This window comes from Octopus bimaculoides, chromosome 1, assembly GCF_001194135.2.
Source record: "Octopus bimaculoides isolate UCB-OBI-ISO-001 chromosome 1, ASM119413v2, whole genome shotgun sequence".
NCBI lineage: Eukaryota > Metazoa > Mollusca > Cephalopoda > Octopoda > Octopodidae > Octopus > Octopus bimaculoides.
Genome location: NC_068981.1, coordinates 40,354,571 through 40,361,961, shown reverse-complemented (window position 1 = coordinate 40,361,961; position 7,391 = coordinate 40,354,571).

Below are 7,391 nucleotides of genomic sequence, written 5' to 3'. Positions count from 1 at the left end.
GAGAGAGAGAGAGAGAGAGAGAGAGAGAGAGAGAGAGAGAGAGGGAGAGAGAGAAAGAGGAAAGAGAAAAAGGAGAAGGTGAAGGAAAAGTATGCAGTCAACTAAACAGATTCCAGTGCAACAAAAGCAACAATGAATATTTCTTACACTGGCACATTGACACAAGTACGTCATAATCAACTTAATCGACCCTAGTACTTGGCTGATACATATTTTATCGAAGCCAGAAAGATTATTGATAAAGTCGTCGTCGTCGTCGACGTCTTCTTCTTCTTCTTCTTCTTCTTCTTCTTCTTCTTCTTCTTCTTCTTCTTCTTCTTCTTCTTCTTCTTCTTCTTCTTCTTCTTCTTCTTCCATTATAACTCCATTCGCACATAAGATGCTTTATAGGAATACCAAACGAACCCAAATAACTCACTGTTTCTTCCTATTTTACTGGCCTCTCCTCAGAAGAAGGAAAGTAAAAGTTGATTTCGGTGAGATTTGAACTCAGAAAGTACAGGGACCTAACTAAATGCCACAAAGAAGCTTACCCCACGTTCAGCCAGTTCTACCAGTTCTATCCTCCATCACCATCAACAACAACAACAACAGCAGCAGCTGCAATAACAGCACCGATCGATAAGAATAACACCACTAGTAACAACAGCAGGAGCATCAGTCGCAACAGTAACTTATTGCTGACACGAGACGGAAAAAATTAACGTTTCAGATGTACATGCACGTTCCCTTAGGATCGAAGCAAAGGTTAACTGCCTCTATGAATATATTTAAGGGATAATACTATGGTGCTGCACCCGAGAATCGTGCTGGTTTTATTGTATAATGTCAATATATATGTATGTATATATATATATATATATATATATATATATATATATAAATATGACGCACACACAACACATACATTTATATTATATTGATATTGATATTGTCCGTATCGATTCAAAAGTAGCCAAAGTCTCTCAAGAAATCTCAAAAGAAATTATTGATATACAGCCTATTACAAAAGAGTGGAAGACTCTGGAGGCTCATGTTTTTACTGAATGTTGTAGATTTCATTGAGAACTGTATTTTCGCTCCATGAGTTAAATATATAGCGCTCAGCTAGAAGCATTGAAAGTCGTGAATAGCATAAATACCTTCAGATATGAAACATAGACTAGCGTGTTTAAATAGCAAATAATCCTGATATTTCTGCTCTTTGTCTCGATGGTTGACATAAATAAACTGCAATACCGCTTCATAAAAGTTACATCGCTGTAGAAAGTATTATATTCAATTTAAACAGTATTTAATTGATAGTCCCGTGTAAACATGATGAAACTGTTGTTGAACATTCTTGCTAGCGATTCTAGCTCATCGCTTGGTAGAAATGGAGCTCTGAATATATAGTTATTTTGTTAACTTGTAATGCACATAGACATAAGAAAAACATTGGAAAGCCGCTCTAGAATTCAACCCAATCATCCTGACGCTAATTTGGAACTGTGTGTGGAGTGCAACATTTAATAATCTATCTTAATGTTTCTCAAACTTTTTAACTACCACCCTTTCCTTTTACTAAACATTCTTTCAGCGCCACTTGCTACGATTAAAAAAAGTAAACACATCACAAAAAATTCCTGCTGATAAGTTGATCGCCTTTAACAAATTACTTGCACGCAAGTCATCGAAAACTTATGTAGTATCAAAACAATATTTACCCACTTATATCAACGGATGATTCACACATGGAATGAACATTGAAAATATTTTTGAAAATTAAAAAGATGCATCTGTTATCCCACTGAAGCCAATACCCATATGAAATTTGTCCCTAGTATCGATATAATATTTTTCACCTTTGTCCCTAGTCTCGATATAAAATGTGTCCCTCGTACCCATATAAGATTCCTCCCTCTTATCCCTTATCTCCATATAAAATTTTCCACTGTCCCATAAGGAGCAGTACCATCCACTTTGATGAGTACTGGTCTATCCGATATCAAGCTCGTAATGATTGAGTCTCGAGCATTGCGAAGAATATCAACGAAATTGATTGAGAAATTAAAAAAAATCTCGTAGCGTTTCGATATCAAGCTCATAATGCTTGGATCTCGAGCATTGCGAATCTAACTTATCAAATGGTAAGAATTCAGCTATTATCTAAAAATAAAAGCAAAATAATACCGTTAGAGAAGAATGTGAGAACAGAAGGGTTTCATTTACCAAAGATATGAACTGCTCCATGAACGGAAGAGGAGAATATATGAGATGCATTCAAAAAGTATCCAGCTTTATATTTGCCACCAAAAATAAAGCCAGGTGGGCAAAATGCATTGGGTGAGAGATGAATCCACCCTTCCTGCGCATTGCTGAAAATTATTGTGCCGGTAGGTCGCGTAAGTTTCCTGTTGTTCCGCCTAGAGAATTGATGTGTAGTGCGCGGTCGTCGGATCTTCATTTTCACTGAGCACATTGAGCAGGGATATTGCTTCAGGTTTTGCCAAACGCTTGGTGATACTCAAGCTCAAACTATCCAGAAGATTCAGCAGGTTTTTGGCAATGATGCTATGGGCAAAACGCAGATCAAGGTGTGATACAACCACATCAAAAATGGTTGCACCTCTGTGGAGAGTGAGGCACACTCAAGCAGGCCATCCAGAAGCCGAAATGAGGAACCGATTGGGAAAGTTCGGTGAATAGCCTTGGAAGACTGTCATGTAACAATCCAGGAAATTGCTCACAAAGTGAGAATACGCAGAGGGTCAGTACATTCCATTTTGATGGAGGATTTCTGCATACAGAGAGTGTCGGCGAAATTCGTCTCCAAGGTGCTGGCGGAGCATCAGATATAACTCTGCATGCAAATCGTTCAGGATATGCTGGACTGTGCAAACCGAGATCCAGACTTCATGAAGACCATCATCAATGGTGATGGGACATAAGTTTATGGTCTCTGCTGGTGCGTTCAGTCATCTTGCGTGAAATAAAAAAATCCGGCGAACGCGCACTATATATCTGTACTCTAGATATAACAGCCGGGAACTAATGCGGCCTACCAGTACGAAAACTTTCAGGCATGCGCAAGAAGAGTGGTGTCACTTCTTACCTAAAGGATTTTGCCCACGCAGCATTAGTTTTAGTGAGGAAAAATAAAGTTGGATACGTTCTGAACGCACTTGGTAAGCATGCTTGCATGTATGTATGTATATCTTCCACTGAGGAGGGGGCCGTTTTCCAACAAAGATACAAGGCTCCATCTTTGGGATGTATAGTTAACACAGACAAGTCTAGCATATTTTTACTGTTCCACTCACAGATTGCGCTTAAAAAAAAAGATCATTACATCCTTCTTATAAACGTATAAAGCTTCATCGTTGGAGTTTAGTAAAAATGATGTATATATATATATATATATATATATGTATAGTCTCTTCTATTTTTGATTATTTGAAAGCATCCTGTAACGAAGGAGCTGATTTTTATCAAAGGTACAAAGCTCCATTGCTTGAAGATAGATCACAAAAAACAACTTGAGAGAAGCCTTGCATATTTATATAGGTGACTGATTTTATTTTCTAAAATCTTCAGCCTTTTCAAATTGTCACTTCGGCGTTTATTCACAAAACCAAGTTCATCAATTATTATTTGTATTAATGTGAATTTATAATCTGATCGCAGAAACTATGTTTATGTATGCTAACGCTTAAAAAAAATATGATTACATCCTTCTTATAAACGTACACATCCTCATCGTTGGAGTTTAGTAAAAATAATCACGAAAATTGACATGATCAAGTTTTGAAAAGCAATTCATATTTTTACTGCTTTTTTCTACAGATAAAATTTCTTAAATGCGTGTTAAGTTGTCATATTTTATTTTTTTTATCTCTAAACTCCAGCGTTTCGAAATTAGTACTTAGTACTTAATGACAAAACAGAGCGCAACAAAGATAACAGGTAAAACAAAAAAACAAAACAAAAAAAGACTTGTAATTAGTCTGAAGAAGCTGCAGATTTCGAGTCAAGTTGTATATAGATACTTTTTTTCTCACTAGTTTTGGAAGAAATGTTTACAACCGCAGGGAAGCTGAACATTATAAGATTATATATAATGTCTTCCCTATATATATGTGTGTGTGTATGTGTGCGTGCGCATGTGTGCAGGTGCGCGTGTATATACATCTCTATGTATGTATTTATGTATGTATGTATCTATGTAAAATTGTATCTATACCTGTCTTCTCACTCTGATAAAAGTTTTCGAGTTTATTATGACCGGTCATTGGTCCCAGAGAAATGTAATCTGGTGGACACTCATCCTTGCCAACAACAGCATTTATTTTCACACACAAATAAATGCGCGTGCGTATATGTGTACGCGCGTGATTATTTGTGTATTCGCGTGTGTCTGTGTCAAGCCAAATATTGATCTAACCCTTAACACACAATCCAACGTTGAATGAAGAAAGCTGACTTGATAAAAATGCGTCATGAAAATATCCCTTGCCTTAGTAGCTGTATCAACGAAAGAGAGAAAAACAACAACCAACAAAGGAGAAGATCGTTTAGGGGTTTGGCGGGATGGTTTGGCGACAGATGTCTTTTATCAGATCTGGTGAAAAACAATAATTTATTTATATATTGTGTCCCAGAATCGCTTTCAATATGCAAATGTTATCTTCTTTAGGCATCAACAGAAAACAAAACTAATACGATTCGAATACATTTTTATCTACTTTGAGAAGAGAGAGAAAGAGTGAGAGAGAGAGAGAGAGAGTGAGAGAGAGAGAGAGAGAGAGAGAGATAGAGAGAGAAAGAGAGATAGATAGTAGGATAGAGAGGGGGAGAAAGAAGAAAAACAAACACAAATGAAGACAAAAAGGAAAAATTAATAACAAATAAAAACCCATTAAAATATCGGAAATCAAAACGAAACAAGTGTTTGAAAGAAAAAATACACAGAGGACAGTATTTATATTGTGGACATGAGCATTTTTCTTTATTTTCATTGAAAGTAAAATGAAAAGGAATTACCGAACACACAGCGACACAGACACAAACACTCATACGCATACACATGCATATACAGACACACAGACACAGGTACGCATATACATATGCAGACATTCAGAGACACAAATACACAGTAAAATACATAATTACATGTACACACACACACACATGTATGTATGTATGTATGTATGTATGTATGTATGTATGTATATATATATATATATATATATATATATATACATGGTAAAATTCATGCAAATACATTTATTCACACACAGCCCTACACACAAAACACACGCAAATACGCAAACCATCATGTTAACACACGTATATACATATATACAAACCTCGGGCACCTGTGTGAGTAAATATTCAGCTCAAGCAGTAGGCATTAATAAAATAAATTGTCTCAATCTATAGAAAAATAACAGATACAATCATGTCGATGTTCACCAAAGACACAAATAAATGCATGAATTTATATGGAAACTGTGAGAAAACTGCATTACTGCTTCATCAAAACCTTTTCTGATTTAGTATTTGTATCACTGGTCGGCTTGGCGACAGTTGTCTTTGTGAAGATACTCATTATCAAATTTTTATGACATGCGTACAATACATGCATAAACAAGTCAACAAGGGAATCTCTTTGCAGTCGTTTGCCCTGCAAGGAATAGCAAGTAAATCTCATTCAAATCACAAACAACAGTCTAAACATGGAAGGAGACGTATATGTGTGTGTGTGTATTTAGAATGGTGTAGTCCTGGATATGCTATTGTTTTATCATTTTACTTGTTTCAATCATTAGACTGCGGACATGCTGGGGCACCACCTTGAAGAATTTTAGTTGAATGAATCCACCCCAGTACTAAATTTCTTTAAAGCCCGGTACTTATCCCATCAGGTTTTTTCGCTGAAGCGCTAAGTTATCGAGACATAAAAACACCAACACCGGTTGTCAAGCAGTCCTCACACACACGCACACACATACATTCATGAACGCACACAGACAGACAGACACAAACACACACACACACACACACACACACACACACACACACACACACACACATATGATGGGTTTCTTTGACTTTCCATCTACCAAATCTACTCTTATACTTCTTATAGTAGAAGACACTTGCCCAAGGTGCTTCGCAGTGGGACTGACCCAGAAGAATGTGCAAACTTCTTATAACACAGTCACATCTCCGTCGGAGTCTATTATCTCACTGCCATTATCTTAAAAGAAAAAGTTAATGTCTTTTTCAATGCTCTAGTCCTCGGTCTGCTAAATTAGAAAAGCTAACACCGAGTTAAATTTTAGCAGCAGTATACACGAATTGTTTCAAATTTTGGCACAAAGCTATAACGCCAGTAATTTTTAGAAGGAGAGGATTAGTCGATACCACCGCTCCCCCGATACTTGACTGGTATTTTATTTTATCGACTCCGAAATGGCAAAAGACAACGTTTACTTGACTGGGATTTGAACTCAGAATGTAAAGAGCCTCAAGCTATAGCCCTAAGCAATTTTTTTTTGACACTCTAACGATTCCGCCAGCACGTATATATGAATGCCGGGAAATATTTAGTCCCAAAAGTTGCATAATTCTTTGTTTACTACTGAATCCTTATTTTGCTTGATACTGCTTCCTTATATTCTAAAAGCAAGTGTAACTCACCGCATCCATTTCGCTCAGAACATTAATGGACATACACAAACACTTTTCGTACTGTCTTCCAAACAAACAATCCGATTGTACTCACGCTCAGTTTAAAAATAAAATGCTTCTTCATTTAACATTAAATTAGTCTCAATTTAAATTCTTAATTTAAATTCAAGATTCCAGCTCAAATTAGACGAAGTTCACATTTCAGTACTACCATAATATTTCTTCAAACATTAATTTGAAGCTATTTTAGGTGTCTGTCTTTGACGTGGAGCTGCATTTTTTGGCGGGAAAAGAACCATGGAATTTTCACTCAGCCGGTCGCTATTTTATTGACTTGGCCAGCTGTGGCTTCCAGTGAAAGGAAAGGTCAACCAAACCAAGACCGTTAATTTTACAGGAAATGGAGGTGGTAAAGGAGAAATCAATTCGGAATTTGAAATTGATAAACCCAAGACAGACGGGAAAAAATATCAAATCAAAGAAATGATTTTTTTAAAAAATTGATTTTCGAATTCGAGCTGTAATCAAAGTTAGATAAGAGAACCTAAAATTTAAATTTGAATCCATTAAAAGAATTCAATATTTTTTATATTGAATTTCGATTCGAGTTTAAATATAAACTTTAGAGCTGTAACGTTATGTTATGTCTATGTGTCTGTCTGTCTCTCTCAGTGTGTGTGTGTGTGTGTGTGTGTGTGTGTGTGTGTGTGTGTGTG